This window comes from Lissotriton helveticus, chromosome 2_1 (assembly GCF_964261635.1).
Source record: "Lissotriton helveticus chromosome 2_1, aLisHel1.1, whole genome shotgun sequence".
Lineage (NCBI taxonomy): Eukaryota > Metazoa > Chordata > Amphibia > Caudata > Salamandridae > Lissotriton > Lissotriton helveticus.
The window spans coordinates 1,644,088,824-1,644,102,892 of NC_136059.1; the positions used below are offsets into that span (position 1 = coordinate 1,644,088,824).

At 41.5% G+C, this 14,069-nt stretch overlaps 1 protein-coding gene across 1 annotated transcript in view; it reads right to left on the reverse strand.

Annotated features, from left to right (window-relative positions):
• Positions 1 to 14,069, reverse strand: part of SGMS2 (sphingomyelin synthase 2) — a 282,298-nt gene that overhangs the window by 19,324 nt on the left and 248,905 nt on the right. The window lies entirely within an intron of this gene.

Genomic DNA, 14,069 nt, shown 5'->3' on the forward strand with positions numbered 1-14,069 from the left:
TTTAGGCGCTAATTTTTTCTTAAACCAGAGCGCGCCTTTGTCAGATATTTTCCTTGTGTACATCTACCCCCGCCCCGCCGGTCCCCCTGCCGACCGTCCGCTGTTCTATGCCTTGCCCCCTCACCCTACCTTCATTGTCCATCTTACCCCCCGCCTGGCTGCAACTGTTCCCGGCAGTTAATACCTTGAGAAAGCAGTGGGTGTGCGCTCAGTAGCGCTCTAAAGACACTACTGGCATTGTTTTAGCTGTGAAGGTCAAGTTACAATAACTTCAATAAAGATACATTTATAATACAGCCCTGGCTGCCAAGTATTTCCATGTAACTTGTGACTGGCTAAGGTGTGGCCGTGACAGGGAGCCTCTGCAATAGCAGCATATGACATATTCTTCTTAACCAAACAGATTTCAGAGTCAGTGGGCTGCAACTCCTTAAAGGAGGAGATGGTTCTGTGATTGTTCCAGGATGCTTCAAATGAATACCAATGCAGTCATTACTGATGGGGAGTTTTGTATTCACTGATTAAGAACGACGGTTTAGGACTCGCTATCCAAGAGTCTCTAGGCGCTCAGGTTGTCAGTGGGGCTTATTGTTTCCCCACGAGCAAAGCGGAGGCCACCACCATTACTCCATCTCTTTAATAACTAGTATCAAGTCCAGTATTGGTCCACGAGGGCTGGGTCTTTGCCAGATGCTCATCATATTACACAACACAATTTCACATTCAGTGGTTATCCTGAAAACCTGGCTTGCCAGCTACCCTCCTGGAACCAATTCCCCATTGTGAAATCTGTTCGGGGGTCTCTGACTGCAGTCCTGGGGTGATCTTAACATTTCTTCAGTGAGTGCTGTGTACAAGTTTTACAATGGTTTTTCTAATGGCTACTGTCATGACGTGATGACGATTTACACCTGTCTCTTCCATAGTAAAGTGTCATTGTACTAGTGTTTATGATATCTTTATGTATACTCACATAATCTCCTGGAACATTTCAGTAACAGTGTATAGAGTACAACATATTATATACACAAGCAAACAAGTGCACAGGCTAACCATGCAGAAGGATAGGGGTTGTCTGTTTTGCTTGTCCTCTTTGGTTTTGTTAGGTCGAGCTTTCGAGACCTGCTGGGAACGTGAGTGCTTTATCTGCATTCATGTCCCCTCTGGGAAGGCCTCTGTCCACCACCACCCCCATTGGGGTGTGAACGCCAGGACTACCCGGCCCTCCACCAGCATCAGCAAAGGCACCCCTTGCCCTCCAAGAGCAGAGATGGTCAGTCTCACCCATTAGAGAGGGCATCACCAGCTCCCAAGTAGTTGGATTACTGACCTGTGAAGCATGGGCGTTGCTTTGGCCTGTCATCCAAAGGCCTCGTTCACTAAGTCGTTGCAGCATGCATGTGACATCACCCTCTCTACTTACGTGTGTGGTAAACTCAGCTTTGAGCCTGGGCAAGCCTGGTGTATTGATCATCGCAGACTTCTTTGGGCCCGAGCAGACTTTCCAGTAAACCCATACATCTGCTTTGAAAAAAATGCAGGGGCATATTATCAAGGGCCTTATCGCCGCTTTAGCAGGACTTTTTCCCGCTAAAGCAGCGATAATTTTATCGCCCTATTAGCAAGCTGTCGCTAACAGCAGTTAGCGACAGTTTGTAGGCGATAGCGAGCGGTTTGGGGCCCGCTTTGCATGTTAGCGATATTTATCGCTGATGACATGCAAAGTGGGCGTACCCAACCTGTTAGCGACTGAAAGAATTTGCTAACATTGCTATTGCCTATTATCAACACAGGAGTAGCGATAAAAAATTCACGCTAAGCGCGAATATCGCTGAAAACTAACACCTACTCAGACCACTTCTTAACCTGTATATCCAATGGGAGTTGGATATTCAGGTTAAGACCCTATTGGCGTTAATGCCTGAATATCGCTGGATTTCCAGCGATATTCACGCATTAAGCCGCTATCGCCGGATATTTTATCGCATTTGAGATAAATGTTGCTAATAGCACATTATCTCTGCAATAAAATCTGGCGATGCACGGCAATAGAAAAAATTTCGCTAAGCTTATTTACCGATAAATATCGCTAGTTGTTGATAATATGCCCTGCAGTTTCTTCTTTTTTTAGGCTTAGCCTAGACAACAATGTCTTATTGGTTATATATAAGGCAACAAAAATGCTTATAACACTTTTTTATTATAAGTTTTCAATATGCTGCACAGCAGCCACACTGCTCTATAACATAGCTGAAAGACATTGGCAAAGCATATAGTTCCGACTAAACACTTATAAGATTCCAAAAGAGAGACCTTTTGGCTATGCAAATGCTTGTTTTACATTGGGAGTGCCTTTACTCTGCAGGTAGGTTAGTAATTATTAAATTAAACTCCTATTTGATGTATATCTATATACTTGGATACAGACACACACGCACATATATGTTTATACATATATATATATATGTGTGTGTGTGTGTATATATATATTCACTGAAAAAACCATAGGTTATAGACCATATATAGTTAGGAATTAGCATTTACAAAACCTTATTTTACTCACACAAAACCATTGAAATTCCATATATAGTTAGTTGCACTAACTATATATCGCGCATCCGCAATCCACTGCTGATGATGTCACATATTACATCATTCATGACATGGTCAGTGACATCACTGATGACATCACTGATGACATCTCAAATGACATCACTGATGACAACATCCAGTGACTGTATGTTTCTGTAAAGTTAAAATATGTTTTACATATTGAAGAATGAGTAGATGTATAAGTGTCTGAATGAAGGTTTTAGTAGGTGCGTGGTTGACTGTATGAGTGAGTGATTAAATGCGTCCTACTGAATGCATAGGTTAGTGACTAAACTGTGTGAAAGTTTGCATCAGTATGTCTGTTGTTGTGCAAGCTGCTGCATGTGTTGATCAGTAGCTATATGAGTGGCTATATGGGTTATTGATTGGTTGGCCAAGTATTTGTATGGGAGACTGAGTGTGTGTGTATCTGGTTGGGAGGTGTGTGACTCTGTGCAGATCAATGTGTACTTGTATCAGTGATTGTATAAGAGAGTAAGTATGTGTTAGTATATGTTTGAAAATGTAAGGTGCTCTATGTTTAACTGTATAGATTAGAAAATGGAGGTGTGATTGATTCTTTGCATGACTGACTAGGTGTGTGAGTAACTCCATGGATGAGCAACAGAGTGTAAATGTCTGTATAGGTGTATGAGTGCATATGATAGTGTTGTAAAGATGAGTGATTGTATGTATGAATGATTGTATGGATGAATGAGTGAATGTGTGTGTAGACGTAGGAATCAGTGAGTGCGTATGTAGTAACTAGTATTGGTGTGTCAATGGTTTCAAAAATTATACTCTGTATTTAACACTGGTTGTAACAGAGGTTATATTAAAATGTGAGGAGATGCATTGTATTGTCACATGAATGATATCATCAGTGATGTGGTCATTGATGTCAAATGAGATGTCATCAGTGATGTCATTTGAGATGTCATCAGTGATGTCATCAGTGATGTCACTGACCATGTCATGAATGATGTAATATGTGACATCATCAGCAGTGGATTGCGGATGCGCGATATATAGTTAGTGCAACTAACTATATATGGAATTTCAATGGTTTTGTGTGAGTAAAATAAGGTTTTGTAAATGCTAATTCCTAACTATATATGGTCTATAACCTATGGTTTTTTCAGTGAATTTTCAAGGTTTTGTAAATGCTAATTCCTAACTATATATGGTCTATAACCTATGGTTTTTTCAGTGAATTTCATTGGTTTTTTAACAGCTAATATCTGTAGCTGTAAAATGTATTCTTCTTTAAATCCAAAAATATATTTTATATGTTTATGAATAATTTTTTTTTTAAATATTTTTTTTTCTTCGTTCCCGCTTCGCGAATCGGGAAGCTTCCCGTTAGCTGACCTTGATGCCGCGAAATAGACCGCGAGCCGGTAAACGTTTCTTTACCGCAAGTGCCGCGTTAGAAAACAACATCGTGACGCCTCCCGTCCGCATGACGTTTCACGTTGTCGCGTGATACGTCATATGACGTGCTACGTTAGCGAACTGGTACGCGAAGCGAGTCGCAAAGCGCAGGTTTCTGGAAGCAAACCGGGAGGCCCTGCAAAGCGCTTAACGTAAACACAGCAGGTCATGTGACTTGGTAATAACACTTTTCATTGGTTCATTTCACTTTTGGTTTCCTAATGATGTAAGACCAGGTCATATAATCTAAAATGAACACTTTTCATTGGTTGAGAACTCTTGTTTTTCCCAAATGATGAAAATCCCTCCTTCTTTCCTCACTCTGACTTTCATCATTGTGAGAGAAAGACCCTTTGTGATCACTGAGCAATGGCTTCTTTAGTAGCTTCAGCTGGTGCTTCCCCACCACCTCCACCACATCCAAGGAAGAGTGGACCACCTGCTCAAGTTATAATTCAGCAAGAAGAGGAAGAAGAGGAAGAGCAGGAAGAGAGGCAGTTTTTGCCTGAGGAGCCCAGGACGTCTCACCGGAAAGAAAACTTCATTTGGCAATTTTTTAAAATTCCCAAAGGTCAGAAAAAAGTAAATGCAAGATACGTAACTTGCCTTATATGTCAAGATAGACTGTCCAGAGGAACCGAGAAAAAATACAGTTTCGGAAACTACACAATGCATCGCCATATGACTAGGTGGCATCCTAACAACTACAGTGCTGCACAGTTTCGGAACGACCTAGATAATCTCCCTATTATGGCCAGAAGATCTGTTGTACCGGAAGTAACGGGACCAGAGGGCAGGGGGATGGTGCCAAATATACAAATGAGATTTGGTGAAGTAAAACACATCTGCGTATTTTGCGATGGATTCATTTGCTACGGAGAAAGAAGCATCACTCTGATCAACAGAGCTATTGACTATCATATGCAAGTTTGTACGAAACGCCCAAAATAATAAATACTTTTTTTTTGTTTTGTTGCTCCTGTTGAGCCCTTTACAATGAATCGTTTTCATTGCCCCCTCCAAGAAAAACCCAAAAAAATATAAAACTGTTCAGAAAAATTCAAAAAAAGTAAAAAAATGTTCCGAAAAATAATAAAAAAAATATAAAACAACAAAAACAATAAAAAAAAAGTTCTTTTCAGAACTACCTCCCCGTTATTAAAAAATTGGTACAATATTTGGAACTGTGCCAACCTCTATTTCTCTTAGTTCGCTTCCCAGTTCGCTCGCCGGTACGCGAACTGGAAGCGAACCAAAAACAGTAAGTATAAGGGAAGGAAACAGACACTTATGTTAAAAGAAAGACAGCTATAGGGGAGTAAACTAGAGATACTATTACCCGTAATCCACTGCTGATGATGTCACATATTACATCATTCATGACATGCTCAGTGACATCATCAGCAGAGGATTGCGGGTTTTTTGGCAACGTGCCTTATCCACGGTTTAATAACGCTGCCTTTTGCTTTATATAAGTTTTCAAATTGTATGAAATATATACCAATAGATCGTTATGAACCTTTAGGTAGTGCTTTTCTTCATGAGGTCTGGTCGCTTCCATACACATACAGATGTTTCAAAGATGATCAAGAAGTTTATCTGAATGGAGAGGAATGCACTGAGACGCCAGATCATTCACTAATGTGTAGGCACATACAGTTACACGGTTCATGCAACAAACACCGACCAAATATGGCTTGCGTGTTGCAAGGCACGCCAGTTCCTGCTATCATCCCCACGTTCAAATTGTTGGAAAATGGTAGTTATTTGATGCTCAATAATGAAGATTGTTCTGGGTTAATTAAAAGTATTCCTTTTATCGTAACAGTAAGTGAACGGGTTATTTGCTGCAGAAATGTTCTATTTCCTCCCACACATGAACATAGGGAGTTTTCAATCTGGCCACAAATACCAACCTTGGGAGCAGATTTCAACGGCATGGCAAGAATAAGAGCTCTTTTGTCTCAGAGAGAGGTGGCCTTGAGTTCGGCCCGTGAAACTTTCGTGCTTCACATAGCGAACACCCGTACAGAGGTGCAGACCCTTTTCAATTCAGATTTGCCTTTCAATTTCAGCAAGATGGTTCGGACTATCTTTAACGCATCCTCCACAAAGGCCCTGGCGCACTTTTTTAAAGTTGTTACCAGTGGTCTCGTGACTTCATTTGAGAAAATCTTTGGAGTCATCCCTGCTTTCTTTCATTCTATTTTCTCCACTCTGCTTCGTGGATTGCCATTTTTACTTGCATTACCAGCGGACGCTCTTGTGCTTTTTTACATTTTTAAATATGGATGTCCCTCCTATGCAACCTCCCGCCCTGCAGCTGCTGACACTGTTCCGCAATCGCATGCTAGAATATTATGGCACAATGCCGTTGGCGATATTAAGCACGGCATATGGATTATCTTTTCGATTCTCCTACTTCACCTGTGTCCAGCCTGTATTTCACTGCCTGACCTGTGATTTCGATTGGGCCATTGATTTGTGTCTCTGCGGACCGGTTTCTCCTGACGTCGACTTTAATCAGCTGATGACTCCTATCATTACTCACGAGTTGGTTTGTCCTGGCGAAAGGATTATGGCTGTGGCATTGATGCATTGACTAATTGGTCCCTGGAATTTACTGGCGGCAGCACAGTCTTTCTTGGAACAGAGCTTTGTTGAAAACCCACCGAGCTGTCCTCTGATGGTCATAGAGGATCCGGTGCTGGGAGAGCACGTATGTTCTTTTCCGCTTCTAAATTGGATGGCTGAACTGTTTTCGGATGAAGACGGTGACTTCCTATTGGAGGCTGTTGCAGCTTATTTTGCATACACAGTTATGTCATAGACCTTTTTCATGTTTGATATGCTGAGTACTAGCATTTCATTGACAATTCATTGACTTATTTGTCAAGTTTTTATTATTTACCTTGCCTATTGGCTTAAGACTCGATAAAGTACTTGGCTGTTTTATTTTTCTTTAGCATTAAATTTTCCTAGTTTTTAATGCTTTACCTTGCGGACCGTCCACATATAAACTTGCAATCTGCTCTCATGAGATGGCACTTCTATTATCTTATTCAGTTCGTTTCCGGATCATGGGGAGGTGTCATCTAGGTCCTGGATATCTTTACACCGTGTTAAGTTAGCATGGGCTCATTACCGGTTTAAACGCCATTTTTCCTTTTTTGCAACTTCTGCACACGACACTTAGTTGTTGCTTTAGCTTTCAACCTAGTAGTTCATCGTGGTTTACATGAGAATAATATGTTATTGCTCTACTATCTGCTTTGCTTGTTAAACTATATCTGTACAGCGAGTGCTAAAGTTTCAAGAACAACACGATACAGAATTGTTATGAGGTCTGATCTCCACGACTTCATACTCATAACATAAGTGCAACTTCTGCCAATTCTGGGCATGATACGGGTTTTATATTACTTTGCCGAACACACATACACAACACTTGATGCGGTTCACATGAAGAGAGAGCTGGTGTATGCTGATGTGATTCCTTCAAATCTAAGACACTAAAGTATGGGCACGCCCTAAACCAACACAAAGAGACCTTCTTAGCAAATAATATAATATGTGTATTAGGGAGGGTGAGATATAAGCAGCCGCGGGCCGTGGAGGGAGTTACGTTGAGGCAGGGAGGCGTGGAGGGGGAGAAGCAGGGTGGAGCCCTCTCCACCCTGCCCCTCCCCCTCCCCGCCTCCCTGCCCCACCGTAACTCCCTCCACGGCCCGCGGCTGCTTATAAGTGTTGCTAACTCTTATTCATTTACAGCATGTTAACATACTATCACCATTCGCTTTTTATGTACTAGTAACTATGCTGGTAATTTTGCTACTGATAATATGTGTACTTGTATTCTCCACCCTGCTTCTCCCCCTCCCCGCCTCCCTGCCTCACCGTAACTCCCTCCACGGCCCGCGGCTGCTTATAAGTGTTGCTAACTCTTATTCATTTACAGCATGTTAACATACTATCACCATTCGCTTTTTATGTACTAGAAACTATGCTGGTAATTTTGCTACTGATAATATGTGTACTTGTATTCTCCACCCTGCTTCTCCCCCTCCCCGCCTCCCTGCCTCACCGTAACTCCCTCCACGGCCCGCGGCTGCTTATAAGTGTTGCTAACTCTTATTCATTTACAGCATGTTAACATACTATCACCATTCGCTTTTTATGTACTAGAAACTATGCTGGTAATTTTGCTACTGATAATATGTGTACTTGTATTCTCCACCCTGCTTCTCCCCCTCCCCGCCTCCCTGCCTCACCGTAACTCCCTCCACGGCCCGCGGCTGCTTATAAGTGTTGCTAACTCTTATTCATTTACAGCATGTTAACATACTATCACCATTCGCTTTTTATGTACTAGAAACTATGCTGGTAATTTTGCTACTGATAATATGTGTACTTGTATTATCTAAGATACTACGCCTGAGAAGACGGCATTAGTAAATAAACATTTCAAATACACATGTGTTCTTCTTAACTCCATGTTCTGGTTTCTAAGAAATATATAACGACCGACTGTTCATGAGTTCCACGTATCCTGAGGTACTATAAGTTCATATTCTGGATTGTCTAAACATTGAGAGTTTGTTATATCCAATGTGACACTGTACCTAGCTTGCTAAGGGGTTTTTGATTACTAACGTGAGTTTTGGGACACCTTAATTCGCCGAGGTTCCAATCCTCTGTCCACAGTTCTGTGTGAGAACAGAAACCCTGCGACAGGGGCACCCCCGACCCTTGCTGGAGCTTCATCACACTTGCGATACAACTCCAGCAATGCGCCACCTTTACGGCACAGATACATCACGCATCTGTGCTGTTTTTGCCCCATGATGCGCCGCATTGTAAATGCAGCACACCATAGGTGACGGAACAGCGGCACAGAATGACTAACACATCCCTGGTGATGCGCCAGTCATCATAAATCTATCCCTATGCTTCTTATCTTGTTAGAGATGAACCGCCATATGTATCATCAAAGTTTTTTGCATTTCCTAAATAGCGAACTTTAAGGAATAAATAGCGATTCTTTACCATTCCTAGTTTGCGATTAGCTATTTGCTAATTACAAATTACCCATTCATTTCCTTCATTTCCATAGGGCGGTTGGACTCACTTTTAGCTCGAACGGCTGAATGGATTTCCACGAAACTTGGCAAAATTGTAGGGACTGGTAGCCCGATGTGCCTTTGCTATGTCTCAAGATATATGCTCCAGTGGTTTTTACGAAAATTAACTTTGAAAAATATATATTGGGCTACATTGGCCTATATATATGTTGGAGCCCAAATGTAGCCCAATGTAGCCCAATGAAGCCCAATGTAGCCCAATGTAGCCCAAAGATGGCCGCCAGAGACAAAAAAACCAAATGTAGCCCAAATATCAGCCAGATGTAGCCCAACTATAGCCCAGTGACAGAATGACCAATCAGCTTCGCAAACCTCCGTTACGCGAAGCTGAGCGCTGTTACAGATATATATCTTTTTTTGAACGTTAATTTCTCAAAATCCACTGGAGCACATATATTGAGACCTAGCAAAGGCACATCGGGCTACCAGTCCCTAATATTTTGCCAAGTTTCGTGCAAATCCATTCAGCCGTTCGATTATTATTATTATTTTTTTTTTTTGCCCCGCGGGGCCCTTTTAAAACCTCCACATCAAACCTAGGGGGTCAGCGAGGATCTACTATGCCCCCTTATAGTTATTTCCCCCTTTGTTTTGGCCTCCTCTTGTCTCTCGATCCTACCGAGAGACAAGATGGCGGCCGCTACGGACTTTTTGGAATGTTGACAGACGCCAGAGAACCAATCAGCTTCGCTTCACAAAGCTCCGTTGCGCGAAAAGTACGCGTCCTGGGACGCTGCCAGGTCCGCTGTTACAGATATATATCTTTTTTTAAACGTTAATTTCTCAAAATCCACTGGAGCACATATATTGAGACCTACAAAAGGCACATCGGGCTACCAGTCCCTACAATTTTGCCAAGTTTCGTGCAAATCCATTCAGCCGTTCGGGCTAAAAGTGAGGCCAACCGCCCTATGGAAAACTCAATGTTAAAAACACGTTTTGGGACCCCCCTTTTTTCTCGGCCCCCCCTTGACGAACCCCCCCCAAATTTTCAAGGGCTGCTCAGAAACAAAATGTGCCATTTTCCTGAAAATTTCAGCCAATTCCGTCCACAAACGCCAAAGTTATTAGACATAGAATTTTCAAAAATCCCATAGAGAAAAAATCCTAACTATATATACCTACTGGCGACCGCCAGTAGGTAATATATATATATATATACACACGATCGTGAGGGTGCACAGAAAAGAATAAAGAGCGTTTAAATCATCCTAAATGGGTCTGTTTCGTTATTTGGCCTGCAGTCGTGTTTGCTGAATTTCGGAGTTCCAGATATATATATATATCCAGCTCCTCCAAACGCCATAGTCGGGGCACTTCGTGGTCGGGTGCAAAAAACGCGGTGGCGTCCCGCGATATAAATCCAAGCTTCAACAATTTCCTTTTTCTCCTTCAGGAAATAAATAGCACTCACGAGTATTCTGTAGCTCAGCAGCAGTTTATTCAGGACAAACGCGTTTCGGATTTACATCCTTCGTCAGTGTCTTAATCTCTAAACAACATACTGGCGGCCATATTTTATTAAAACATTGCATGTCACGTGTCACAAGTGGGAATAAAGGACGGACTTGGCGACCCAGTGATGCACATGAGCGCCATCTTAACACAGTATATACTGTCCGACTTTACTAAGTTTCACAACTGCACCCGGATTTAAAATACCATTTTGGTGCCAAGTTTGCGTCATATTTACACATCATCAAAAGAAAAACATCAATTTTAATGCAATTCAATGGATCATAATTTAGCCGTGGATCGGCAGGGCAGCCTTCTTACAAAAAAGGCTGCTGGTCCTATTTACCCACTAAAAATTATGCCGTGTATCGGCTTTGATAGTGACATGTTAAAAGAAGGGCGAAAAAGTTGCAGGTAAAGCTTCACAAATCACATTCATATATCACAGTACTTCACTTATTCAAATGAACGGCCAACTCTTCCCCACCGTTCAACCCTTTAGGTATCTTGGTTCCCAGATCGATAATATAGCGAGACTCCAACCTCCTTAGTCTGAGCAAACGATCCCCACCTCTAATATCCGGTGGTAAGTAGTCCAAACAATAATACTGCAACAGGTCCCTATTGCTGTTATGTTGAACTGAAAAGTGCCGTGCTACTGGGTAGCTGAAGTCTTTATTTTTAATGGCACGCATATGCTCGAGTACCCTCAGTTTCACCATATTAATCGTGCTCCCTACGTATCTCAGTCCGCAGGGACACACCAGGCAATACACCGCAAAGCTCGTTTGACAGGTCATGAATTTATTGATCTGTTTATTTTGTTTCATGCCCTCTATCTTATAGGATCTCACTCTTTTGCTTGCCACGCACGCCTTGCATTTCCCGCAGGGGAAAAAACCCTTCATTTCTTTAAGGGTGTTTTGGGTTTTAGGTATGGATTTCTCTAAATGACTGGAAACCAAATAATCTTTGAGGGAACGGGCTTTCCTAAAAGTCACTAGGGGATGAATGGGAATATCTGTGGCTATCACGGCATCTGTTTTTAGTAAGTGCCAGTTTCTTCTCAGTATATTCCTAATGGTGTTGGACTCATTAGAAAAGGTAGTGATCGTTCTAAACTTTCCTGTGTCTTTAGAGGTCTTCTCTTTTTTCTTTAACAGATCTTCTCTATTCAAACTTAGAACCTTTCTCCGGGTACTCTCTAATAGCGTAGTCTGATAACCTCTAGCTTGGAAACGTTTTATACTGCCATCCAAAGCTTCATTGAGATCTTCCTCATTTGAGCAGTTTCTTTTTAGCCTCAAAAACTCCCCATAAGGGATGCTATTTTTGAGTTTTTGAGGGTGTCCACTATTCGCGTGCAGAATACTATTCCCAGCTGTGGGCTTTCTGTAGAAAGAGGTATTAATTTTTCCATCCTTAACAGTTAGTTTCAAATCTAAGTAGTTTACTGTAGTTGTGCTAATTTCACCAGAAAATTGGAGATTAACTTCGTTATCATTCAATAATCCTATGTACTCCTCTGCCTCGGCCTCAGTCCCATCCCAGATTAAAAACAGATCATCAATGTATCTGTACCAAGCCACTGTCTTGTTAGTCCAATTCTGGTTCACCCTTGTCCAGGCCACCTGCTCCTCCCACCAGCCCACGAACAAGTTCGCGTAGCTGGGGGCGAAGCAGGTGCCCATCGCGGTCCCCGATGTTTGTCTAAACAATTCCCCATTAAAGGTAAATATATTATTGTGCAGACAAAATCCTATAAATTCCAATAACATAGAATTGTGAGTGGCAAATCTCAAAGATTTCTTATCCAGGAAGTATTTTATGGCTTTCAGGCCCATAGTATGATTAATGCAGGTATACAGACTTGTTATATCGAGTACCACCATACAATAAGTTGGTTGCCAAGTGATTTGTTCAATATGACAAATAAAGTCGGTGGTATCTCGTATATACGATTTTAGTTTTACTACAGCATCAAACAGAAAGTAGTCAAGGAATTTGGACAGATTTTCAGTAAGACTGCCCAATGAGGACACTATCGGTCTGCCCGGTGGTTCCCTCTCATTTTTGTGAATCTTGGGTAGGTGGTAGAAGGTAGGAAGGGTAGGTTCAGGGGTGTTTAAAAATAGATACTCATCACCATCCAACATCTGTTTGTCGTGCCAAAATTTAATCAAAACATGAAACTTTCGAATACTTTCTTTGTAAGTCAGTTGTGTACAGATCTCATAACAATTTGAGTTTTTCAATTGTCTGTAAGCTTCTTCTTCATAATATTTTCGTGTCAAAAGAACTATATTTCCTCCCTTGTCTGAGGGTTTAAATATAGTGTCCTTGTCTTCTTTCAAAGTCTTTAATGCTTTCTTTTGATCTACATTGAGATTTTCATTTTTATAATTTTTAGTCGACTTGGATGTCATCTTTAATTTCAGTAGATCCTTTGTAACTGCTTCTGTGAAAGTATCGATGGCATCATGTCAACAAAATAAACAGATCAATAAATTCATGACCTGTCAAACGAGCTTTGCGGTGTATTGCCTGGTGTGTCCCTGCGGACTGAGATACGTAGGGAGCACGATTAATATGGTGAAACTGAGGGTACTCGAGCATATGCGTGCCATTAAAAATAAAGACTTCAGCTACCCAGTAGCACGGCACTTTTCAGTTCAACATAACAGTAATAGGGACCTGTTGCAGTATTATTGTTTGGACTACTTACCACCGGATATTAGAGGTGGGGATCGTTTGCTCAGACTAAGGAGGTTGGAGTCTCGCTATATTATCGATTTGGGAACCAAGATACCTAAAGGGTTGAACGGTGGGGAAGAGTTGGCTGTTCATTTGAATAAGTGAAGTACTGTGATATATGAATGTGATTTGTGAAGCTTTACCTGCAACTTTTTCGCCCTTCTTTTAACATGTCACTATCAAAGCCGATACACGGCATAATTTTTAGTGGGTAAATAGGACCAGCAGCCTTTTTTGTAAGAAGGCTGCCCTGCCGATCCACGGCTAAATTATGATCCATTGAATTGCATTAAAATTGATGTTTTTCTTTTGATGATGTGTAAATATGACGCAAACTTGGCACCAAAATGGTATTTTAAATCCGGGTGCAGTTGTGAAACTTAGTAAAGTCGGACAGTATATACTGTGTTAAGATGGCGCTCATGTGCATCACTGGGTCGCCAAGTCCGTCCTTTATTCCCACTTGTGACACGTGACATGCAATGTTTTAATAAAATATGGCCGCCAGTATGTTGTTTAGAGATTAAGACACTGACGAAGGATGTAAATCCGAAACGCGTTTGTCCTGAATAAACTGCTGCTGAGCTACAGAATTGTATACTCGTGAGTGCTATTTATTTCCTGAAGGAGAAAAAGGAAATTGTTGAAGCTTGGATATATATATATATATATATATATATATATATACATCCA